The 27,101-nt window shown below is 42.9% G+C and overlaps 1 protein-coding gene across 1 annotated transcript in view; it reads left to right on the top strand.

Annotated features, from left to right (window-relative positions):
• Window positions 1–27,101, top strand: part of gfra1a (gdnf family receptor alpha 1a) — a gene marked incomplete at both ends in the record, with an annotated part of 77,503 nt that overhangs the window by 27,847 nt on the left and 22,555 nt on the right. The gene's annotated exons all lie outside the window — the stretch shown is intronic.

Raw genomic sequence — 27,101 nt, 5'->3', positions numbered from 1 at the left:
TCCCGATGACTGATGTCACGGACGTCACCATGTCAGCACTTCTGGTTGTTGCCTTGATGGAAAGAATTCACTGCAGTTTTATACGTCTGATATTCCGCCCGCTGCCTTTTGTGTTGTTATTTACCTCTTCTTCAGGTGGATTCTTCGTCATTGAGTTTTAATGTTGCACAGATTTAGTACAGACATTCTTTAATCGTCTTTTATTGTGAAAGGTAAGAACGGATGGAGTGGATCATGGCAAAACGCTGCTTTTGTCCACGTTTAAAGGAGCAATAAAGTTTGCCGTCTTGGTTTCGGACTATACCGAGCTTCTGTGTTGTTGTTTCAGGAATTCAGGAAAACATTTTTGGGGCTTTTTTGTAGCTTAATATTCAGGTTCTGTGTGAAAGTAGTCAAGATAAAAACAAATTAACCGCACAACAAAAAGAGCCCCTGGTGTGTAAAAGCCTTAAGTCAATATCTTATCCATTTAGCTGACACTCATAGCTCACACACATCATGATCTCACATGATCTCTGTACAAGTGGAATTACAGCTCAGCTCCCTATGAGCACTTACGAAAGCTGTCACTTTTTGGACATTTGGATATATTTGTAAACTGAAATTCATTTCCACGTTAATCAGTCTGTTTATCTGCTGCGACATTTATCTGGAAGACTTTTTTTGTGGTTGGCTTTTGGCAAATATCACTTGATTAGTTGTCCTGGTCTTTTCACTTGGTCGTTTAACCATTTGAATGCTGCCCTGTGCAAACACATTGATTGGGTTTCTGCTGCCTGCAGTCATCCATCCTCAGATCTTCTCCAGCACGGCGCCCCCAAAACGAGGCCGGCTTGGACAGCTGACTCCTTATCTCCTGCTCTTATCTCTACTGTCATCTCTTCAAGAAATACTTCTGGCCCTCCCCTCTGAATTTCATTTCCATCTCCGCTATCTGCCCCCCCCCTTCAACTTGCTGCACTTGGCTCTTATCTTTGAGTAGAAATAAATCCTTTCTACCTTTCCCCTTGGCTCATATTTCTTCTCCTGGCTCTTGTCTGTCGTACAAGATCATTCAAGGGTAGGAGCAGTACCTTTGTCACTTATCATGTCAGGGAGAAGGAGTCCCTCTGTCTCTTGACTCTTCAGTAAACTATTTACATTACCCTTCTATTAAAGTGGGAAGTATAGGACCTTCTCAAACTCTGGTTAGAAAAATACTTGATCTGTTGTTGCAGTGACCTGTGTGTGTGTGTGTGTGTGTGTGGGATTATTCAATCAAAGGCGCTTTCAGACTAAAGCAGCAATTATATGCTGCCCCGGCACTGCTCTCCATGGATACAGGTCTCATAATTGCTGTGCACACTATTGCTGTCATAATTGGCCAAAAATGTCCAAGTCTGAAGTAGAGTGCGCGGCTGGTAGGTACGTGGTTAGTTTATATGACGTAACGGAAGTTCATAATATTCGCTCGCTTGCTGTGAGGACACGGTGCGTTCTCTGCCATCGCTAAGGTTGTTTTTAATTAATTCCTCGTTCAGCTTTACCAAACGTTATGAACTTGACATTGTGTGACTTCCATCATGCGTTGCATTCGGTATTATACAATTGCATTGTAGTTTAGCGCTCATATATTGTATTACACAGACAGTTGAATAGTACAATACAGTACGTCTTGTATTTCGTCTCTTCTCTTTTCTTCTGTGTTTCTCTCCGTTCTTCTCTCGCCTCCTCTAACATCTTCATCCATCTCCTCTCCTCTCCTGTCTGTCTCTCCTCCTCCCCACCTTTTCTCTCAAAACTTCACTTAGCCCTCACCCCTCCCTTTTCACCCTCAGGCCCTGATTCAGTCCTATCTGAGCATTGATTTTCCAAAGAGCTATCAAAGTTGCCAAGGCCGGGCAGAAGTGCTCTTGCCAGGTACAAGTTATGAACGTTATTTGCGGAGACGGCTCTGGATTGAGGGCGCCAAGAATAAGACGGATGATGCACCACAAACACCATCCGTACGCGTTATTTTGCTTGTATCTCTGACTTGGTATGCAGAATCGGTTTTTATAGCTGCAGCTTCGTTGTCATTATCAGTTAATTGTTTATAAAATGTGGATGAAAAAAAAGGTTGGAAAGAGCTCTGTCCCAAGTGGCTCATTGATTGACTAATCGTTTCAGGACTAATGTCACTCTCCCCGTGTAAGGTTGTGGGTGTCTCGCTCAGGAGTGTGTGTGTGTGTGTGTGTGTGAACGTTTTCCTCGTGGATTTAATATCATGGCTGCTAGCGACCAGCTTTGGGCCGCAGCTGACGTCTATATGCATTCTTTGAGAGCAAGACTGAGCAGAATTGAACTCCGTCTCCCTCAAGATGGAGAGCTTCAGTCACGGGAATGGTGGCAGTTATTTGTGATTTGTATGATGTGCTATACGTGATGTGATGTGATGCGTGCACGCGCGTGTGTGTGTGATGGTTTGCTGATGGAGGCCGTAGCTAAGCTGTGCAGTACTTCATCCTTCCAGCCAGTCTGCCTGCTAAGCCCCCCGTATTCATCTGAAGCTGTTTACATCCAGCTAGGTCAGGCCTTCGCTGCTCAGCACCACCAGAGACTATCTCCCTCAACAACAGGCCAGATGAACTGCTGCGGAGTCCTCAACACACACACACACACACACACACACACTTACATATGGAGAGCTTTGAGAAGAGTCTAAGAGAGAACCTGTATCTACAGCCATTTTAAAAAGATATGGAAACAAAACTGTACTGATTTCAGCTATACATCTGAATGTCTGCTGGGTTTTCTCTGTAAAGTGAATGTCTACATGGTTTTGGACCGTTGCCATTATTCATTTTAGACTTCATGCTTAATTGATAGTATATACTACATATACTTGGCAGATTAACTGACAATGGGAATAATTGATAGTTGCAGTTATATGAATATAGAATTTTCAGGATGAACATACAGATTGCCAACTCATTGGTATTTAATTAGTAAAGTATAGAAATAAACTCATTCTTATTTAAATAGCTGGAACGAGCAAATGTTTGGCACTTTTGCTTTTAAAGTGACTTTGATTAATTAGTACTCATAGCTCAATTGATTTTCTGGCAATTAAAATATCAGCACTAAATGATATGTCTCAAATGGAAGAACAGGTCTTCAGAAGTGACAAGAATGGATATCAACGTGACATAAATCTCTTCTCAAAATTCAATGTTTTCAAACTCCTGCGACGAATTGTTCTCACGCAGTTTTTAACTCGAACTCTTAACAAATAACACATAAGTAGCACTTATATGGGTAAAATATGGCAAGTTTTCCACCCTTACAGTCAGAGGAGAAGAGCTGAAATAATGGATTTAGGGGGTTTAACCGTCAGCAGGCTCCCCCCCTGTTCCTAACACGAAACAGACGGCACTTAATTTTTTTTAATCGCACCAGTGGGAAATGTACGAGGCAACGTTCAAAAGTCAATCTTCGGGAAAAGTTCTGTTTGCCGAACACCAGTCAATGTTAACTCTGTTTAAGAGAAGCAACTGAAGCGAAGGCCAGGGTGAGACATAATAAGCTCCTTTCCTTGCAGAGGTGGTGTCGTTCATTGGTTGTAAGAATCAAAGTCTGAATATAGAAGCTCTTTTGCGAAAAAAAACATCAAGAGCTCAAGATGGTTGAAAAAATTCAACTGAAAGGAACAGAGAGGAGAACGGAGAGCCTTTTAAAAGTAGCTGTGTGGTCTTTGTTCTTGCTTGAATGAAGACTACTGGTGTGAAAATGCTAAATAGTGAAGTAGAATAGTTTGTGAAATGCGTTAATATCTGTGTCTCGGGTGTTGGGATTTATTTCAAAGTGGCGTTAAGGCTCCAAATTCAAAGAGCAGCACTACTTGAAGCTCAAGTTTACAAAAACGCTCTCACACACCTTCAGGAGCGGTTCACCTTCCTTCTCTTCTACTTAGCTTGAGTATTCAGTGTCAGCTGTAACTTTAGCCTGTTCCTGTGCATATGTATAGCTGAATATCTAGGGGATGCAGACAAGGCCCCCCGGCAATAGTAAAACAACAAATGTACATTTTCATAGGTTATCAGGCATTGATTTTCCCTCGGATTAAGAGGGCGTCTAAGCAGTATAAATTGGAAATGGTTCCCGATATGCTGTTATCAGTTGGCTGGGGAGACATACATAAGGACACACACACACACACACACACACATCCGCTGTCGAAGTGGCACACATTCCCAGAAACTCAGGAACCGGCATGTGTGAAATCAGAAAGGAGACGGAGAGGAAAATATATATCTGGAGATGGAAAGAAAGAGGCGGATGCTTCTTAAAAAAAAACACGCACACACACATCTAATCAGCGTACGAGCAGCTTCTCCAATTAGCTCTCCTTATTATTCCAATCTGTCAGATGGAAGGGAGCACAGCAGAGACAAATCAAACATCCCCAGGCCAAGCACATTTAACATATCCTCTCAGGATGGCAGGCAGGCAGGCAGGCGGGCGGGCGAGCGGGCGGACTGGGAAATTAAACAGGAAGATTTCCAGAGAGGAACACGCTGGCTGTGTTGTACACCTGCAGCTATCATGCAGCGTGATGGAAATTTGACGGAAACGGTTTGGTGTGTGCTTGTTTTATCTTCCCTCGCTAAATGCCGAAAAATATCCACACGCTGGAAGACGGCCAGGAAAATAATGGAGTCTGAGAGGCTGCGTTTCTTTTTATTTATTTCTTTTTTACAACAGTCCACTTGGAGTGCACTTGGGTGGGATGACTTGCATTCGTCTGCAGGAAACTATCAAAAATGATGATTGCACTTTACTTATAGCCAGTGCTGAGGTCCACTTTTCACACACTGCTTGGAGTGTTCCTTTACCTCTCAGAAACACTTTGATTTAAGCCCTTTCAGACATTGTAAGGCACACTGAATGTGGCAGCGTCTGCTGTAGCTTGTAGAGATTACCATTTCCTGCTACAAAATCTCTCAGAAAAAAATGAAAACTGGCTCGCAGGGGCGGGTTTCAGCACTAGTGGAGGATAATTGTAGCTTAGATGCAGGATAAGGAATTGTTTCGATGGCTACCGCTGTAATTATACAGCTCTCGCTAAATCAGAGGATTTTTGTGCTGTTGAAAGCCCTTAAAACATTTTATGTAAATGAAAGGTAATGTTAGGTCTAACAAAAATGATTACAGCCATTTATGACTTTCTGAATATACTAAGTACTGTGTCATGTGGGCCAAAAAGTAGTATTCGCAATATTTTGGACTTGTTCATGCAGTAGTTTTGATAAGGTTAGCAGAGGTGGTCTTTTCTTTTTTTTTTAACAGATCTTCAAGAACAAGTTCTCTCTAAAGTTTCCGATGTGTTTCTGAAGTGTGCCAGTGTTTACAGGACAATAACCTTTGCTGGGATTAAATAGTTATTTGACAGATCCATCACTTAATGAGGATGTTGGCCCACAACTGGTAGGTATTTCACAAGAGGTTTTGTATTTACGTGGGATTATTATAGTAGAAATGGTGTATTAAGTGTTTTCTAACTACACGACGCACTGTGAGAAAAGAAAGTCTCTGTACTGATAGATTCATTTACCGTACAATGTTGTCATATTGATCATTAGCTCAAGGTTACAGCTACTTATCTAAATAATGTGTAATCACCTGCTCCGGTCATGCTTTACATAATAATGTATTTCACTGAGGACTGAGGTGATAACTCATGAACTGCATCACGTCATTTATTAAAGACATATTAGTGTTTATTCAGTAAATACTAAAACATATATGTTTAGTTGCCTACTTATGTTCAGAAGGTCTCTACGAGGGAACAACATATTGAAACTGGATGAAATGACATATTTCAGAGGAGGGGAGGGGGATGGGTGGGTTCTTTTCGGGGGGCCTCTACTACGTTGCGTGCGACTGCGGCACGTTTGTTGGCATGCGCAGCTGTTTGACCCAGATCTGTGTGTGCATTTCAAGGTCAGTGTCCACCAAAGTAGACAGTCAATAACTGAACTAACTGAAAGTAGTCCGTTGTTTTGCCCGGAGGCTGAAAATCACATTATTGTGAAAATGTTTGCTGGCATGCATAACAAAGAAAACGTGTGCCCATTTTGTTGTCAGACACTATAAATCAAGTCAATCCAACACTTCTCCCGTTTGAACTTTTTATGATTGCAACGTTCTCTCTCTATTTTAAACTCGAGATTTATGTCACATTTGTCTCGGATAAATATTGTTTCCAAGTGTCGGCACTGCAATATCAACCTTATTGAATAATAAATTACTCTCTCTGTGAAATGCCTTCAGGTTAATACATTCAATGAATAAATAACAGGAAAGCTCAACACTGAGTTTTGGAAACAGGATATGCAGCTTTTTAATGATTATTTTAGGCCAAATGAATGAATTCTTTTGTGGGCTCAAATTGCAGTTGAGTGCACTGGTTGATTCCGATTTTAATTAATGCACTAGGGTGCATTAATATGGATGTTGGTTGAGCCATATTGTGCTGGCAGCAGTTAAAAGAGAATTAGTTCTCCACTCTGACATTGTCTCTTTTAATTGAATAAATAAAGTCGTTTCTCGCTCAAATAGATTTTTTTTTTTTTCCTAAGAGCGTTTATTTAAGCCGAACCTTAATAATTAAAAGGTAAGTTTGATGGATATGATTGAGCTGTGTCTCCATTATTCTGCTTCTTCCTTTATTGTCTCAATAAGGAAACTAAACTTATTCTTCTTCTTATTTATTTGTCTGTATTTTAAGCTTAAAGCATTTCTTGTTTTGCCTCATGTGTCCACTCTTTTCTTTGGGTTCCTGCGTCTCTCACCTATTCTGTAATCGCCAGCCCGAGTCAGTGTGCGGCTGTTTTCTTTTATTTGGAGTTCAGCGTTTTGAACATGAACTTGTTTTACAAAGCGACCTGTAGATCAGAGACGTTTACCTGCATCTTTGCTGTAGTATATTTCAAGCTTAAGAGTTGTTTGCATTTCTACAAACAGGTTGCAAAAGCATGTCTATACAGTATATGTGTACACTGCAAAATGAGGCTTGTGCGAGCAGGGCAGAATCTTGCTGTAATCGATGCTTCTGCAACAAGTCCTCGTCCAGGCGCCCACTTGCAAAAACTAACTTTTGAGCGTTCCAAAAATTACTCACATGAAGGTTTTCTTATCTGCCACATTTAGGGACAAGATGTGGTTGAGTTCAGGCAACAAAGAGCGCTTGGTTAGAGTTATAGAATCATCGCCTTCATGCTTCTTTCTGTCCACCTCAACTTCTTACCCAAGAACTCTTACTGCTGGCTAACATACCTCAATCTGCCTTTGATACTTTTAGAAGTCATCACTATACATGCATGACTGCAAAAGACCATTTTCAGGAATGCATTGGCCATGCATAGGTAGTTTTGAGCAAACAACCTCTGCAGTTTTCTCCAGGTGAGGACAGTCTTATGCCCAGATTGTGTCATTTCTGACCTCATTGCACCGTCGTGCTGCCGCATGCTTAGCAGGAATAAAACACTGAGCCGAATCAAGGATTGTTCGCCTCACACTGTCCTGCTCCAGCAAAGGCCTCGTGTTTGGTGGGATCCTTTCTGAGCATTCCACGAAAGAAAATAAATCCAGCTCCCCCTGAGGAAACAGACGGACAGCCCATTTCCTTTGCCCACAGGTCTGCCAGCCCATAAAGCTCAACGACACGGCTTAAAAGGATAAAGAAATAGATTGCCCAACAACGAGAACACCTGACGGATGGCCGCTCAAGCAAAACAACAGGGGACCCCACTCTCTCCTGCTGGCTCTCTGGTCCTCCCCCCACCCCATGTTGTTTATCTTCTCCATCATCTTTACAACCCGAGAACATTCACACTTTTTCACTGGGGTGGAATCTGACATCTGGACTGTGTCTGGAAGATGGAGGGGACGGGTCTAAACGCCGACAGGGAGAACGGGTTGTCCCGCTGATAATTCGGATTACAAGTGAAAGTAAGCGTCTAGTGGGGGCAGAAGCATCTCTAGTTGAATCCTACAGTTTAGAAATTGTAGGGTGTAGTGGAAAATTGGGAGCACATTTCCCACTGCTTTGTACTTTGCTCTTTATTCTGCATCAGCGTCCTTATCACAAAGATGAAATAGAAAAAATGTGCACAAAAGTCTTTCTATCGGTCCTTTCTGACTTACCTCTGTTCATTTTATATTTTGGTGACTATATTGCTTTGCAGGTTACTGAATACTAAACACCAACAGTAGTCGAACTGCCCTGTAAAATAAAAGCTGTAGGTATAAAAATAGGTATAAATGTCAGTACAAATGGTGATGGGTGTCTCTTTGCTGCTGGCAGACAGATGCATACCACGCGGGCAATCACTGTTAGTCACTGTTATCGTGGAGGTGTTTTTGGGAGGTCAAAGGTCACAGGAGGGTTCACAGTGCGGTCGCTCCTCCTTCATCGCAGATCTATTCAGACAATGTTATTTAAACACTGTCAGAGGTGAAGCTGTGTTACCGTGGCTGATGGATGAGACCGCAGATTTTACAGGCTAGGCTACAAGTGTGTGTGTGTGTGTGTGTGTGTGTGTGCATGCGTGCGTGCGACAGTGCGACAGTGCTCACGCTCCCTCGTTTGTGCGCGTTGCATCGTCTTCCTATAAACAGATAAGGATCTATAGTGTGACGTGTCCGGGCGTATGTAGACACTTAGATCTGTGGAGCGTCACTTGCTTCTCTATGGCCTCCTACATTCATAACAGTAGTCCGCCTAATGGACAGGAGACATTTTTCACTCAGGGACAAGAAACTAATGAGAGGGGCTTTGTAGATAATACAGGTGGCTGTGTTTACTTGTTCTACATAAGTAAAGGACAGACTGAACCACTTTCATGACCCTCATCTCACCCTCATGGCTCTTACAAAATGTTATACAGAAAAGTGATCGAAGGAAGGAAATCGAGGTTAAGAATGTTGGAAATAAAGACCACGGTCAACCATCCTAATATAACTTTTGAGATATAATCTTTTGGGGTTTTACCTCACAATAAAGTGGTTCAGTTAATTTGACTAAACTGTTGTCTTGTTCGTGGGTCTAGTCCCCCGTTTGCTCCCGAATCCCAGCAATATCCTTCATAAGTGCCATCACAATTGATATAAATAAAGCTCGGGAAATAAGCCCCAAGTTGTAATAAACATGAATTAAGCTTTAATTGAAAAACAAAGACAGAGAAATCAACCAGTGGTGGGGTTTTTTTCTCTTTGTAATTACACATCATAATTGACTGTGAAAGGTACGTTCTGTTCTGAAGATAACGAACCTTAAATCAGTTTGCAGGTGTTCTGTCCATTATGAGCTCCACTCCAATCACAAGCTCCCAGTCAGACCCACTCATCAAAGCTCCTTCTCTCATCACACTTAATAAACATCGAGTCACACTCACTCACCAGCACACAGAGTCGTCCTTATGGCTCTGTCATGGGATGTTCTCTGTGTTTATTAAGTGGAGTAGAGTGTCAGGAAAAAACATTTGCACCAGACGAAATGCAGAAGCTAAATCAGTGAGGCATTACGTTGTGTTCACGTCATCTTCCTTTTGTTTAAACCCTAAGAATCAACTTTGCACTCACAATTTAAAAAAATCTTTTTACACTATACAAATGTGGGGTTTTATGTTTCAGTCTTTTTCTTGCTTTTTTATGAAACTGTTGTATGTGCCTTTGTGTAAAATGTTAAGACGTGAGTGTAAAACTAAGCTCTCCTTGTAGCCTGAGGGAAGTCGGTAACACCTGTGTCTGATGGGGTCCGGGGAGAACTAGTGTTAGTGTGAGTCTAATCCTGACAGTTTGAGCCTGTTGAGCAACACAAAAAGCATCATGATGAAGATTAGAATCTGCTATCTTCCACAGTGTGGATTACCTTCGTTATATATTACATCCAGAAGTAGTTTAAAGTTCTTTACTGGAAAAAATACAAACATATGAACCATCATTACACTTTTAACTGCTTGCTTACAGCCCTTAACATTTTATTGTATCCAAGAACCGACAGAGCAGCAAACTTAAAACATTTGGAAAAACATTATGCTTCTGTGGCTGCTGCAAGATTCCTTCTTAAGGTCTTACTTAAAAGTCACACCCATGCACTCCCAGATCCGTCATTCTGAAGATATTTAGCAGGTCAAGAGGCTCTTCATCACTTCCACTACCCACTGATGATTTGTGAAGCTCCCAACATCTGGAACGGTCAGTCTCTCTGCAAGTTGTGCAAGAAATGTTGGAAGAAATATGAGAAATATCCATGAAAGGGCTACGAAACAGAGCTGGCCCAGAAACAAAGATGTTTTGTCAGTGAAATAAAGCTGTAGAAAGTGAAGGTGTTGTGTCAGGGCGGTGGGTGGGCGTCTACTCTACATCTGTCTTCAGTTCTAAGTCATGCAAAGACATTTTCTACTGTGAGTTACAGGGAAATGTTTCAGGTTTCTCTCATTTAGTTCTTATTTATTCATGGCTAAAAGCAGTATTTAAATAGTTTTACTTACCTAGCTCCAACCAAAGTTTTTAGTTACGTAAGCCTCAAACTTTTATTACCAGCTAGCTTGAAGCTCTTTGTGATGACATTTTATGACCTATGAAAGGCGACCTAGAGTTTTACAATTAACGTTAAGTCAGCCTGCCTTTAAAAACAGTTGTAAAATATTGTCCTGTGGCTCTGCAGAAGCTCTGTCAAGCCTGAGAAGAACAATCGTAATGGCATTGTTGTGATGTTATCAGGGTTATCTCAAAGTGGGCATGGAGACTTCACATGTTTTTAATGGAAAGTCTAAATTACTTGACCCATGGTGACTAAAAGTCAGTTGCCAAACTATTTTATCAAGTTTGTTTTCGAGGGCCAGTGTGTGGCCTTGTGGGGGATCCATCAGCAGAAATGATGTATAATATTCATCACTATGTTTTCATGAGTGTATATATTCACCTGAAACTAAGAATCATTGTGTTCTGGTGCCTTCATATCTACACAGGGAGCAGGTCCTCTTTATGGAGTCCACCTTGTGGAGCTCTACACCCGACAGCTCTTTGATGAAAAGATGACTGAGATTCACCACAGTGCCGACAAAGTTTACGCAGTTTATCTGTGGGTTCACGGGCTTGTATCCATGTGTATGTGTGTGTGTGTGTACTTCTGAGTAACTCGATCAATTATTAATTGTTTCAGTAATGGGCCCAGAGCCTCTGGAGTGGCTCCATGTGTCCCTGATTAATACAGCCACAGCACTCGATACAGTTCCTCTCATCAACATGCGGCAGAAGAGAGGGACAAGCGGGGAGGAAGTGGAGAGAGTCGAGGCGGGATGGGGGGGGCTTTGCTTGTGTCGGCGTGTTCAACGATGCCACCCATCGGTCGCTAGGGCCGAAAGACCTGAGCGAAAGCCTCTGGGGGCTGCATTACGCTCAGACTTGCAGACTTGTAATGCGCGGATACATCAGCCTTAAAACGCCGCCGCTTAGGAAGAGAGGACCCACAAAGCCGTCCACACGAGGCCTAACATTTCCAAAGAAAGCAAAACATAATTATTGGTTGATTATCAAGATCAAGAGGTTGGGTCAAGCTTTGTGTTATATTTCTGTGGAGCCAAACATGGCCGCTGAGCACTTGCCCAGATTGCCGGGTGTGTCAGCGATACCGGGAGCGACGGCGTGAAAAATCGTGAATTAACAACCAGCAGAGGTGATGGCTCCATCGCTGCCTCCTCAGGCGTGCTTTCCGGAAAATGGAGTGGGCTAGACTGTGTTGAGTCCTGCTTAATAGTCTCCGGTGCTGTTGTGAAGGTCCTGATTAGCGCGCAACCGCGGAGATTGACTCCGGGTAAAGTGTGCGTTGATGAATACAGATCTCCCGACGTGGCCTTGGCCTCGACGGGATTTGTTGAGTGGGTGATTCTCGCAGGCAGGTAATCAGGCTGTTTGCGGGTTCATCAGCGGGCTCTCCGCTCGCTACGTGATGGAAGCGGAGATTGTCAGACATTAGGTTTCTTCCCCAGAGGGGAGCATAGTGAGTCAGGGCAGACCATGCTTCTGCAATGTGCACACAGACACACATGACCCAACGAGGCTGGATGGATTCGTTATAACCACCACAGACAGAGCTGTTGGAAAGCGTACGACTTTAAATCCACATCGGTGGCAGCCACTTTGTTCTCAGTACGAATCAAAGACGTCTTTGTCCTGGATGAAAAAACCCGAACGGAGGTGCCTCTCTTGTGCACACCATTTTCTGTCTGTCACCGTCTCACTCTCCCTGTCCTTCTCTATGTCTCTGTCACGCTGTCACTCTCTGTCTGCAATGCCTCGGTGTCAGCGGCTGACCGTTGAGAGCGAGCGCCTTTTTACAATAAAAACGCAGACAGGCATAAGGAAAACGGTTTCCAACCTTTTTAACCTAAAAGTGAATTTCTATTTTCAACACTTGTCACTTGTAGCTCGCCACAGGTTGCATGTGCGGAAGCTGTGATCGGTTCCATCAAACACAGAATTCCCCTTCCAGTCTTCTCGTTTTATGTTGAGAATTGTCAGACATGACGAGATAAAGGCATCAAGTGTTTCACAAAAACAATTAGGAAACAAAGACCTCCCTCTACTGTAGAACGCTCAAATGTATTTTTGAAACCCCCAGGTTGGAAACCACTTGAATATAAGTTTGTATTTCTAAATATCTGAGCAGAGAATAAGTCAATAAGAAGACATTTGACATTGAAGCACTCCAGCTTTCTGCGTGTTTTTCCAAACTCTGCATTGACAGGTTTTTGTCAGTATGAACTTCATTGTTCTTTCAATAACTTGGCCACAGGGCTTTTACCTGACAGGAGTTTCATGAGTATTTTATGAGTGTTACGCTGTTGTCAGAGAAAATTGCAATACTACTCTGAAGAGTTTTTTTTTTTCTTCAACAAAAAGAAGAATACTCCAATGAATCTTCAGTGCCTTTGCCGAGGGCTAACCTTTTAGCCTTTCTGTCTTTCCCTTTTTTTTCCCTTTCCTAATCATTTAACTGAAGCTCGGTGTCTTTGCGTAGCTTGAAAAATGATGAAGTGAGCGGCATCGAGCGCTCCAGGTGTAATGAGTGAATGTGTGCTGTCTATTAGAGCAGAGTAGTTCATGCAGCCCCTGAGGCTCATCCAGCCTGCAGCTAATGTCCTGTGTTTATCTCCTGAAGAGGACCGCAGGCACACCGGGAGCACACTTTCTCTAACATCCTCTGTGCAGTCAAACAACCCTCAGCCTCATTTGTACGTTTCTCCAAACAAGGAGCTAAATACACACACACACACACACTCACACACACACACACACACACACACACAAAATAACACTCGAAGCTCAGCAAGAATGTTGAACCGTAAATTATTTTCTATTTGAAGGACCTACTTTTCAAAAAACTGTGTCTCTGTACCCATAATTAATGTGCTCTGCTTGTTTGGGCTTTAACTAACATCCATGTTGTTTTATTTGATTTGGGTTATTTTACGCCGTCTGTGGCACGGTTTGACACCTAAAGGACTTTTGGAAGAGCATTTAAGACACAGAATTGTACATTATTCATTTCCTGACACAACTTTAACTCTGCTTTTAAAGAAACTATGTTAAGACAAAGACTGTCTGTCTTTAGAAACTGTCTCTGCTCTTCGTGGAACGTCATCTTGAAATAATAATGCCAATTCCCACTTGCATATGTATGCGGCTCCCTAATTCAAGGCGTGATATCTCATCATATTGATATTCCAATAACTGCTGTAACATGCTTCCCAGGTTTCCAATGATCGCCATAAAACCTGGACGTATGAAGTAGACCTTCATTCCTTCATTCTCCTGTGTTTTAATGGAGTCAGTAGTAAATATAAAACACCCGACCGACGCCGCCTTAGGCAGGGCATCGGCCAGCAGCTGCCGTCACATTTTGCAATCAGCTATGCCGATCAATGCTATTGATCGGCCGAGGAATATGGGGATTGATCCGGTGTTGAGGGGAAACCAAGCGAAATGGCTGTTGAATGGAAGTTTGCCTCACTTAAACTCCGACAGCGACGGCGGTCTATCCGCCGTTGACACACTCCCATTTTAATAAAGCTCAATTACAAGTGAGCCTTCTTTACTAATGGCTTGCCTTTGAGGCTGCGACTTGCTGCACTGACTTCCAGTGATTCAATTGTCCGGGAAGTAGCGGATAGGAATGCGTTTGGGTGATTTGTTTCTCGTCATCTCAGTACACAGCGCCGCCGACGATAGGTTCGATCTGCCACGCAGGATGATAGATGCTTTCATTCCTGAGATGTCAAGCGATATGGACATGTGTGCATGTGTGTGTGCATGTGTGTGTGCGTGAGTGTGTGTGTGCGTGTGTGTGTGTGTATGTGTGTGGTGTGTGTGTGTGAAAATTGTGTTTTATGCATTAGCAGATAAAACATCTCTCCCGTCCTGTGTAACCTCTGCTGTAATGGTTCTGTAATGAATATCTATAAACCACAGGCAGCTGGACAACACACACACACACACACACACACACACATCAGGTACACCTGCACATTTATGTGACTGCACTCGCATACAAGTGAGCAAACATGCGCAGTCATAAACACACACAGGTTTGGATGCAATCACCCAGATGCATTCAGACAAACACATACACAAAACTACACATGCATAATTTACATTCTACTATAAACACACACACACACACACACACACACACACACACACCTCTTTATCCTATTTCAATTACAAAGGAAACATGGATTCAGATGACAAACACTGGATTTAGCGAACCGGGATGAACAAACCTTTGTCTAATGTCTAAAGTTAGCTGTCACTCAAAAACAGAGAAGGATTCATGACCAAACCAACCCATCCAAAGGCATCACACGATGGTCCAAAAATATGAGAAATAATCACTTTACAGGAAAATATTTAAACAACCAGTCTTCCATTCAGGAGGCTAAAACAAAAAAGTTATTTGCTACTGTTTTATTTAATGAGCAGTGGCTGCTGATAGCTGACTTGTGACAGATAATTGAAATTGCTTCATCACAATGGGAAAACAAACACCACACCCCACCAGAGAACATGTTCCCTGTTTTCAGTCTTTTTTCCCCCAATTTGCTTCTTAGGAGTCTGGTTTTCATACAATTTATGGAAAACAGTTTGGCTACTGGGACAAATTGGCCGTGGTTGCTTGTTTTTAATGCAACCTTTATCATCCGGTCATACCATTAACTGTGTTCATTTACTGCTGATTAAAACCCAACATAGCAGCTATTCTATAATAAAACAAGTACAACTAATACTTTCGGGAGAAAAAGTAAGCAGGACAAGTAAGAAAGAATTAATACGAAATGAAAGATGTTTATCCACCGTTTTGCAGCCGCTGCTTTGACCACTAAACATATTTGATTACTATCCAACCAGGCAGTTTGCATTGAAGTGTCAAAAGTGGGGAAACGGCTGAGTTACGATCTGTTGTTCTGCGCCTTAATACATCCATTTATTTTACTGGAGGTGGAGCAGGTCATCGCGGGTTGGTGGCTTGAACCACATGTCTATGGGCAAAACCCTGAACCCTAAATTGCACCCAATGGTCAGGCCAGCACCTTGCACGGTAGCTTGCAGCAAAAAAAGTTTACTTTTGGAGGTCAGCGTGGATAAGCAAGAAACTTACACAGTCCTGAGTCAACCAGCTTGGAACTTTTAACATAAAAGATAACAAAGTGGGTTTAATGGCAAGAAAAGTATCCAGACGTCTAGACATCCTGCAGCAATTTAGTAAAGGCCAAATAACTATCACAGTGCTCCGGGTAAATAGCAATGCACACTCCACGCATCTTTGCAGAGGCTCTCTTCTTCACTGTCTGTCCATTTCACTCTCCTCTCGTTGCGATGGATAGAAAAAGCTTAGGGATCCTGATTCACTCAGCAGGTTGCCTTATAAAATAACTGGAGGCACTGTGATTCAGCTGCCGCAGTGAGGCCAAATGGACGGCCAAGGCACTGTTTATTTCCTTTGAGTGCTTTCTTGGTGTTATTTTATTACACGGTACATGACGGAGTTATTGAAACATGGACAGTAAGAGTAAGCGTGAGAGATGTGGCGAGACTCAAAGTAAAACCTGAAAGGGTTGCAAACAATGAGACGCAGTCTGTCGCGGAGCTCGACATCAGCTTGAAAAACGCAAAATCTCGTCCTCACACACAATGAAAAGGTAAAAATGGTGGAACAGCTTCGTTCAAACTTGATCATCAAAATGGAGAAAACAAAACCAGCTGTGGAAGAAAACGCACTCGTGGTAGTTTCTTTCACTTTTTGGGAGACGGCTTCCACAGTCGATGTAATTAGACCCCGTCTGAGCACACTGACCCGTTGTTCTCATGTTGCCAAATAATGAGCACGAAGGGGAAGTCATTGGTCAGTAAATGAGCCTGGGGTCGCCTGTCAAGTCATTAACTAAATCATTAACTAATCTCATTTAATCATGACCTCATCACCCAATTCCACCCCGCCCCCCTGCACCCACCAGAACCAGTGTTGTGGAGAAACATTAGGCCTCTGTCGGCTGTTGATGCTATGATTCCTTTATTGAGTTTGACAGTAAAAGTTGTCACCAGGATGACATTATGTGATTCTTATTTTTGTAGCTAAGCTCTGTTTTGATGGAAGGTGGGTTGCATGAAGAGAAGGAGCTACACGCGCAGAAACAATGCTATCAGTCAGTATCAAATTATCCGTTCATTAACTTTTAGTTCAAGTAATTAATCAGAAATACGACACAAAAGTATAACATATGTCCGAGCCCAGGGGGACGTCTTCAAATGAGCTTTTTCTGCCTGACCGCCCGTCCAAAACAACCAAATGGGTATTTTAATATGCAATGACACAAAACATAGAAAAGAAGCACATTTCTCAATCACTTTTCAAAACAGTCATGGATTAGTTTTCTGTATACATCAATTAGTTGAGCAATCATTTAAGCTCTAATCCTAATCAAAGCAATGTTGCAGGTCCTGTACTTTCAGTACTTAAAGTATATTTTTGATAGTAGAAACCCGATCACCTCCACCACGCCTTGTTTCCACCAGTATATCATCGACTGAAAAACTGTTGTGTGCATCATTTAGAGGTATTTATAAAGCATGTTAATACGTTGTAAACTTGGTGTATGAAAGGATGTTGACTGAAATGCTAATATATTACCTGCTCATAATTCCTTTCCCAACTAATGAGATTAAAACTTCTTACACATATTACAACACGACAGTAACTTTGCCATCTGTTAGAAAGGCTTCTGTTACAACTCGGATCAACTGGGAGAGAACGATAGTGGCTCTTCCTCTCTCTCTTTGTTTCCACTTATACAGTCGCATTGTTCTGCCTTCTCCCACATCACTTTTCCTCCCCAAACGCTACTTTTGCTTTTGTCTCTCTGTTTCAGTTCTTCCCCACTCTCCCTCATGCGCTTGGCCTTTCTGTCTCTGTCTTTCTTTGTCCCTCCTTTTTTCTCTCATCTCAGCCGCCTTTGTCAGCAGTCTGGACGGTGTCTGCAGCAACACACTTCTCTTCCTTCTTCCTTATAAGGCTGCTTTCATACACTCTCTATCTTGCTACCCCCTAACCCCCCCCCCCCCTTTCCTTCCACTGACCCCTCCCGCCGTGTTTCCCTCTTTCCACCTGCCAGCAGAGGTAGAGAAGTTCTCATCCATCTTCAAGCCAGACGTTGACACGCCTGGATGTTAAATTAAAAACATATAGCCCAAAAGAAGTGGCTCGTATGCAGCTAAAGTGTCCAAGACACAGCTTAGAAAATGAACATCATCCATCAACAGCTTCCTGCATCTCCGCCAAAGCCTGTAGAGGAGAGAGCGGGGTTTGACATCAGCCATATCCATAGCCAATTATAGGAGATGGGAGCGGGGGGGGGGGGGGAGGCGAGTTGTTTTCTTCTCAAAACATAAACTTGGAAGAGTACACTAATGCATGGCTCCACGAGAAGAGAGACACAAAATCCACTCGGTCAAAGAGAGACATATCAGCGTTTGATGTGCGGTATTCAGATGGACTAAGTGACGGGGCATGTCTCTGTCTTTCTCCCTGGAGATAAACCATCTGAGAAGTGATGACACTCCCAGACTTGTAGAGCAACACTGGGTTAGTGCGAGACCGCATTTGCATTTTGCCCATTTATTAGTCCGTACATCACGACCGGTGTGATGGATGTCCTCTGTGTCTGTATGGACGGTGCATCCTGGGAGCGGTGCTTGTACAAGCGTGTAGCTCAGAGCCACTTCATCGCCAGCTCATTCATCTGTGAGAATTTCTCTACTTTCTTTGGCTGATTATTGTAGTACTCAAGATGCTGCAGTGGTTTCTTCGTGCCTAGTCTTGATTTTAAGTAGGAAAGTAGCAGAAATGTGTTTGTTTTTTTCTCCCCTCTTTCCCACCCCGGTTGATTTCATCCTGCAACCCTTTGCAGGGTCCATTGCCGGGCAATGTTCCAAATCAATGAGCCTCACTGTGTTATGGGAGTATTGGATTTTTCCATTTTATTCCCATTTATGTGAGGAAGCACCTTGATTTGTCAGGTATTATAGCCCAGTTATGAAAAAGCAGAAATCCCTGCCTTAGCTGATTTATCCATAAACAATTCATCCCTAAAATAGCCTATATTATGATATATTGTAAATGTATGTCATGATGTATAATATATGTTAGATAATGTATTCTAGAACTCGATCAATAAGGAAAACTGGATACAAAGCCAGCAGCCATACGTCAAGACATTTTGAGTGTTCTTACACTTCTGTCTGAACGACGGTTTTGGTTTGGTTCCATCAGTAGATTGGTAGATGATGAATGAGGGAACATGCTGGTTTCTTTGGCTCTGAAGTCCTTGTTATGATGCAGACTGAGAAAAGGTAGGAGGTGGTGGGGAGAAGAATTGGTGTTTACGCCAGACGAAGGAACTTGTGACGATTCAGAGTCGCGTCTGTCATGCCTGCAAGTTCGTTTTTTGAATGACTTAAAATGATTCACTAGAAATAGAAAGATACACCAGCATTGAGCTCTGTGCTCAAAGTATTGATGCGTCTCCGCTCTGACGTACCCTTTGACCCTGCCAGTCACACTTAAATCCTGTCCGCTTACGGATAGTGACAGAAGCCGGGGGAGATGATTGACAGCTGGCAGGTGAATAAAAATAACAACGTCCACATGCGACTTGTCAAACTACTCTGGACAACAGATAAGGCTCCTGAGGGCGCCCTCCCTATATTACAAAATCATGTATATTTTTGTGCTTGTTTCAAGAAAGATCAGCACACTGTTCGGTGCTATATTAAATATAATCTTTAATACTGCATTCATTCATGAGTAATTAGAGCGGAGGTTACCTTTGTGCCTGTAAAGCTCTTAGGTTTCCAGGGCACTTAGGCGGGCAGAATGTTTAAAGAACTAGACCCAAAGTCCTCTGGTCTGCTCTATAATCACTCAGCTGTCCTGTCACTCAAGTAACTTTTATCTTTGAGTGTATCATCCGTATCAGAGTCAAATATCCGTTTAGATCCTCTGAGACGGATCCATAAAGTATTACCTATTTTTCATTTTTCTTCAGATTAAGAAAATTCTGTCAGGCTTTAAAAGTGTGCTGTTAGTTGTCAAATCTGACTGCTGGTAATCCTGCTGATCTATTTATTAAGACTCGACAGTGACAGTCTCACTCTCTCTCTCTCTCGCTCTCTCTCTCTCTCTCTCTCTCTCTCTGCGAGTTTCGGCGCTGGCTGACTGCGCTGTCGTCCTCCAGTATCGATCTGAGAGTCCTGGGCTGCCAGATTGCTTTCAGCAGCCATCACCTCCTCCTGTCATAATGGAAAAGCTCCACAGATTTCACTCTGTTTTAGTGGGCAAAAAAAAGAAGAAAGATGGCTGATGGAAGCAAGGCTGTGGCGCTCTCAAACTGAGAGGGCATGATCTGGATTGATGGGCAATGTGCTGATGTTTTTATTGATGAGCTTTTCAGACAGAATGAAAAAGAAATCTTCCTCTCTTTCTCTGTTTTTTCTCTATTGCTGTGGTCAGCTAAAGTGCTGACGGTGTCAACGGTTAACTGCTTATTTGGAACAATGTCCCCATTCTGTCTCTACTATTGGCTGTTTATTGGGAACTATGTCCCCTTTCTGTTTCTCCTATTGGCTGTTTCTTCCTCCAGCTATCTCTTTCTCTATGTCCTCACTCGCTCACACATACACACCTGAAAGGGCACCAGCAGGACTAATTATGGACCAGCAATAACTCCCCCCCAGCGCCACTCTTCTCCCAGCTGCGTAACAAATTCATTGGCACATGGCTGCCACTGTTGTAAATCAATCTGACAGACTCGGAGGTGAGCTGCTGAATACAATTATGCGCCATGTGCTTGTTGCCGCAACTTGTACTCACACAGGAGTAAACAGGCCATCCAGTTGTTAGATGTCCACATCCATCTCCTCAGTGGACTGTTTGATGTTCAGAGAGGGACCACAGGTGGGGGACGGAAAAGGCGGAAGTGCTGGGAGATATTGGAGGCTTGGGAGCAGGGACAGGCCATTTGAGTTTGGGACCGTTGGGAGATGGGCCATACAGAATGGCTGGATATATTAAACTGAAGGAAATGGGTGCTGAGGGTATTGTCCAGATATGAGGGTGGCAGCTGGGGTGAGATGATGCATTGGCGTTGAGGAACTGCGAGCTAGGAGCTACAGAGCCTCTCATCAAGACCGTGGTTTGGAACGTATGTAGCTTAACGCTATGTTACAAGCGTACTTATTGGAATGATAACCCATGATTTTACTAATCTTTATTGAGGGATTTTGTCGCCATCGTTTCATAATGTTATCCACGTGTTTCAAACATTAACCACGACCGCTTCACAACGTTAACCACGCTCAAACCCTCAGCGTGATACGATAGTGACGCTGGGGGCTTCTGCCCAGGCAGAAAAGTACGACTAGTGTGAGATCAGTTTTGGAAGCGGTCGTTGAGCTGTGATTGGTCGGGCTCCATCATGTAGTCCAGCATGTCTCTCAGTCAAGTCAGAGCTTTAAAGAATGACCAATAATAAATATATCACTATGATAGGCTTGTCTGACACAGTGACCAACTCAGGCTATGTTTTATCTGGTGTTCTATGTGTAAAACAACCTGGTTGCTGTGGATGATCCAGAGAGCTCATCATGAACAGTTTAAACATTTTGGTTTTACCATCAGTGGGAAATTGTTTCTAATAAAAACTGTTATCATTGAGATCTGTTATAGTATCAAAAAATAACCGGGAGAGTGTTTCTGGAAAGAGACATCGCTGTTTAAACCATCAAATAATTTGTGTAGGAATTAGCACCGAAGATGTAGCTTAAAGAGCTATTGGGATAAAATCCAGATCTATATAGAGGAGAAATATTCACTACAAATAGAAAGACGTACCCTGACGTACCCTTTGACCCTGCCAGCCATAATCAAATCCTGTCAGCATACGAAGAGTGACACAATCTTGGCGACATGATTGACAGTTGGCAGGTGAATACAAAAACACAACAACCACATTCAACTTGTCAAAGTACTCTGGACAACAGATAAGGCTCCTCCTGAGGGTTGCGTGCTTATAAAGTCAGGCATTATTTTGTGGTTTATTCAAGAAGGATCATCAACCATTATTTATATATATACATAAAACATCATTGATACTGCATTTATTCTTGAGTAATTAAATATTAGGGCACAGGTAGCAGGTCTGGTTGTCTCTATAACCACTCAGCCGTTCTGTCATTCAAATATTTATTTATTTTCCTTTGAATTTATCATCCGTTTTGGACTCATATATCTGTCTGGATCTTCTGCGATGGATCCATCAGTTATTACATATTTCTCATTCAGGTTAAGAAAGTTCTGTCAGGCCGTAAGATTAAAAAGAGTGTGCTGTTTGTTTGTTTGTCAGATCTGACTGCTGGTAATCCCCCTGATCTATTCATTCAGACACAGTAACAGTCTCTTTCTTCTCTCTATCTGCTGCTGAAGTGACACTGTCGTCCTTCAGTATCGATCTGAGTTTTATTCATTGTGCTCCTTGTGACTGAATGGGCACTGAGTATATAGAATATCGGCCAAAGAGCACATGGGATACAATTCAGATATATAGAGGAGATTTTATGAATAGAGCATAACACGGATAACAGTGGAGGGCAGCCATTTGAACCTGGTGTTGATCGTACTGCTCGTAGTGTTTGAAACATATGTTTATTTTGTGATAACGATGCTTAATATCAGAGGCAGATCTTACAGCATGTCTACAGCTAAAACTACAGGCCTTGCCTTCTTTTTTCTTCTGCGATGAGCTTGATGCACCTACAAGTGAATATGTTGTTTCAGCCCAGCTCTTTGATCATAAATTACCTACTTTGGAATGTTTTAACTTCGACTCTCTGGTGATGTATATAAAAAAATATACATAACTGTTAATTGAATGTCTTATCTTTTTGTGGTGCATACTATCTGGGATGACATTCCCCATTCTGTGTTTAGTAATAGTTCTATACATGAAAAAGAAACCATGTGTTTGCTGCAGACTTGAAGTAGAGGCGCTGATGTAGGAGTATAGACATAGTGTGCAGGGAGCAGGCTCCGGACAGCCGGGGAGAGTGTGCTGGCGGTGCACTGTATACTGTACTGGAATGTGTTTGTGGAGATTATTAAAGAGCCATATATTTCTGCTGCAGCCCCACAGGGCCTGCTCTTACCGGCTGATCTCCACACTGGCAGACGGGTAATGAAACAGGCCTCACTGGAGATTCATAACTGTGGAGAGCCAAAGCGATCCCCCCCCCCCCCCCCCCCTTTCTTTCAAATGTTTTCTTCCTCTCTGTCTTGGCTTTGGTCTGTTGAATGTGCTGCAGCAGGCTACTTCTGTTTCAAGCACAAGTTTACTTTTACTCTTCTAAACTAGAGTATATCATAGCCTCTAATATCAAAAACTTCACATGTAATAATGAGCCACATGTGGCAGGTGAAAACAGTCTTGCAATTAGCTGCTGAAAAGTTCTTGCTAGTTAGCCTGCTAGCATATTAGGGTACTTGTTTGCAACCAGTTATCACACTCATTCACATGTTATCCTGCTACTCTGTTATCTTGCTAGCAGGCGAGCTTACTTGCGGTTAGCTTGCTAACGGGAGAGTTCACTCACAGATTGGCTCATTAGCTTGTTTGCTGTAGTGATTGCTAGCTCTGTAGCTTCTTTCAGTGGGCCCTGCCATGCTTTCTGAATTGTCAAAAAGAAAAGGAATGATGACACGTCGGTGGAGTGAACATTAAGCTGTTTAGTGTTAACTATTTAGCACAGTAGAGGAGTCACAGGAGAGATATTCAGCTGGGCTTCAGGCCAGCGGGGGTACATGCAGCTCCAGAGGTGTTGAAGGTAACCACTCAACTATGAGAGGCCCACAGCTCATAGCTTGTTGATATTACAAATTACACCGGGTGGGATCAGAAGGTGAGTAAGTTTGGGATGGGATAGACGGGCAACATAAAGCTGAGGGGAGGGAAACTTTTTGCCAACACACAGGAATTGCCGATGGGTTGTATTCCAACTCCTCCATCAGTTCCAGCACTCATAATCGCAGGTTTGAGGAAGAGCAATTTGGACCAAAAATGAAATTTCAGGTATGAAATTGGAAGAGCCGACGAGGCACCGAAAGCAAGTGATGTATTCGGGTAAGCTCCTCTGTCGAGGCCTGGCTTGGAATGTTAGTGAAACATTATGGATGGAATGAGGTGCAGGGATTTGTTGGCAGATGAAGAAGTATAACACTGCTATGGGGTGCGATGTCAAGAGAGTGGAAATTGAAGGCGGCTAATGGGAGACACAGACATAATTGTCTTTGGACTGTGTGCCAATAAAAGTAAACAAATTCAATGGAGGGAGAATGTTGGAAGAGATGGCAAGATGCCGTGGAAGGGGAAGAGATACGGACGAGCGGAAAGGAAAAGAGAAAGAGACTGTTTCACTACAGGGATCAATTACTAGCAACTGTAAGTTATGGTATTTGCTGCATCAAGTGCCATGTGGCTTTATTGCACTGGGACAGTGTTTGGAGGAAGAGGGAGATTATTAACCACACGGAAAGGCAGAGAAAGTGAGGGAAAGAAAGCCGACAGAGAATCAGAGAAGCGTCGAAAGAAAGAACGAGATGGAGAGTTTAGAAAGAGTGAGAGGCAAAGAAAGATGAGTAGTCCAAACCTCGAGGCTCTCCCTTCACTTCTCCTCTTGCAGCCCTCCATTCTCTCTGTTTCTGCTTGTCTTGCACTTTCAAGCGTGGAGCCCATTAAAGCGGATGACAGTGTAACTCACCACTGATAATCAACAGAGAGAGCAGATTCACAGGGAAGAGACCCCAGGCCTCGTTTATTATGTTGGATTTGTCCACTGAATTCGACTGCGCTGTAATTTTTCAAAGTGGGAAGGAGGTACAAGGAAAGTAATTTACACAATGAATAATCAAGATGTGTGTAGACGAGGACAGGACACATTTAGTTTTCAATTTATACAAGTTCTTAAGGGGAATAAAAAGTGAATGCCACATTTTCAAATCAAGAACTACTGTATGGCAAATAGGAGCTCTAGACCTGCATATTCAGTAAATATTGCTGATACTGACACAATATTCTCACTTATATTATCTATTTACCTGCATCCTGAAGACCAGATGTGCTTTATTTGTGGGTCAATCAACGGAATTTGATTGGTGGAAAGTGATGTAAGGGGCTAGGGTTAGGGAATAAAGGGCATAGTATTTGTATTAGGGCTTAGCATGCTGCCACTACTGTTTCCACTGCTGCAGAGCTATGAGTAGTGGAAACAAACACACCTGTCAAGTGCTCCCAGTTCCCCCTCACTGACCCTCGATTGGCATGGATGAAGTGCAGTCATGTGCTCTCTTGGACTGGTGTAAAAAAGACAATGACTAACTGCTGGGACAGTGGCATGAAGTATTTAAAATAGCTGTAACAAGGACAGTTGCGTGCTGTAACAATAGCAAGGCTCATGGCAAGCACAATAGGGTCACATCAATGACAAAAACATGGCGACTGTGGAAACATATACATGTTGACGTTTTGGGATATTCGTGGTTCCCAGATGATGATCCCTGACCTTGACTGTAGTGCATCCATCAGTTCATAACTTTAATTGACCAACTTTGGTGCTCCCCAAAAAGTAATGGTTTGGATTTCCAAACATTGAATCCAGATATTCTTGTTCCCAAATCAATGAGCTCCCATCACCACCTCAGCCAAATCTGAATAGAAGGTGTTCAGCAGGCAAGCTTAAAGAATGAAGAAAAATGCTTTTCATTTACATAATTTTGGACCAAATAGGACAAATGGGACAAAACAAAAAACTAACTAAGAGCAGATAAACCAAAGCAAAGGCACACTTCACATATTGATGCTATGACACACCTGGGAGTTAATGGGAGTTTTGAACCGGCATCGAAAGGCAGCTGAAGGCCATTAAATGTCTCCACTTTGCTTTAAAGAAAAAGTAAAGGACAGATGGCAGAGGGGAGGAGAGACACTGGAAGAAACATGAGAGATGGGAGTCACAAGAGAGAAGTTTAGAGATGGATAATGATGATGGAGATAGAGGGAGAGCGGTAATGACTAGAAAACACCCAGAGCAGCATGGATAAAGACATGAAAGAGGAGCAGAGAGACAAACAGAAAAGGGGGGGGACCTTGTGAGACGGAGGGAGGGAAGAAAGGACGAGAGAAGACGAGGAGAGGGACTCGAGCAGCGGTGCAGGGGGTTACAGAGGGGGGTGAGGTCAGGAGTCGACCCCGTGGCATCCCACAGTAATTGAAATTAGGTGGGGGTGGTCGGGCGGGAGGGGAGCGGGACCGGAGGAAACAGGCGACATGATAATCAATTTGAGGCTGAATCGGAAACATGAGCCACTGGGGGGGCCTCGTTCCCCCTGCCAGGCCTCCAGATGGCCCCGGTCCCAACCCTGTGTGGGCCCTGTCAGAGCACGCAGTGTGTGATTCAATGTACGTCTACGTGTGTGTGTGTGTGTGTGTGTGTGTGTGTGTGTGTGTGTGTGTCTGAGTCTGACAGACAATACCATCTGCCAGGAGTGCAGGGGGAGTTCAGCAGATGTATTTGCTGACACTAGGGGCGCAGGAGGATATAGACAATACACTGTATGCCGAGTGCTTAATAGCCACCATATACTATACGTGAAGTCCACGAATCCTTAAAGGGACAGTTCACCACAAAATCAAAAAAACATACACAAAAGCGTGCATCCATACTCGATACTGCTAGTTCCCTAGCACCAATGAGCTAGCTACTGTTACAGCTCAGCCAGGGGGGGGGCGGGGTTGCCTTTAATGTTAGCATGTTGCGCTGTCACGAGCATGAGCCTCTCGTCTGTGAGTAGATGCACGCTTCATTCTGAGTGGTGATAAGGTGACAAGATTCACGGCATGGTCTGGATTATTTTGAGAAACCGGGTCATGATACACAGAAAGAGACACTGCTGTAGAGTTTTTCAAATGTGTATTTTTGGGCGTTTTGAGCACTACAAGCCGAGTGTCGTCTAGTTCCATTATATTTGAGAGAAGGCAGACATCACTATGGCAGATATTTTCAACACTCTGCCACTCTCAAAACAGTCTAGATTGATAAATAACACAACAGGTAAGAAGAAAAATACATATATATTTTTGGGTGAACTGTCTCGTTGAGGTGCTTTTGAAGATCAGAAACTGTACTCCGGCAGAGTGAGGATAAGAAGTACATTAAAAGACCTTTTTTTAAAGTCACGCATGATGGTTTAAAATGTAGACACGGTTACCTCAAAGGTTCTTCAAAACCCTTGACATGTATTAATCCTACAATACAAGCTCAAGCTGTATGCGTTTTGAGTTTTCCTCTTCTTCCTTCAAAAATGATGGCTCCTTAATCTAGTTGCTCAGTCAGTGATCTTGACAATGAAATGCTCTCAAAGGGACAAAAATCTATAACGGTTGGAGGAAAAAGAAGCAATCTGTCTTTTAAAAAAG

Source organism: Pholis gunnellus (genome assembly GCF_910591455.1).
Source record: "Pholis gunnellus genome assembly, chromosome: 11".
NCBI classification, from domain to species: Eukaryota; Metazoa; Chordata; class Actinopteri; order Perciformes; family Pholidae; genus Pholis; species Pholis gunnellus.
Note: the sequence above shows the minus strand (reverse complement) of the source record. Positions and strands in the feature narration are given on the sequence as shown.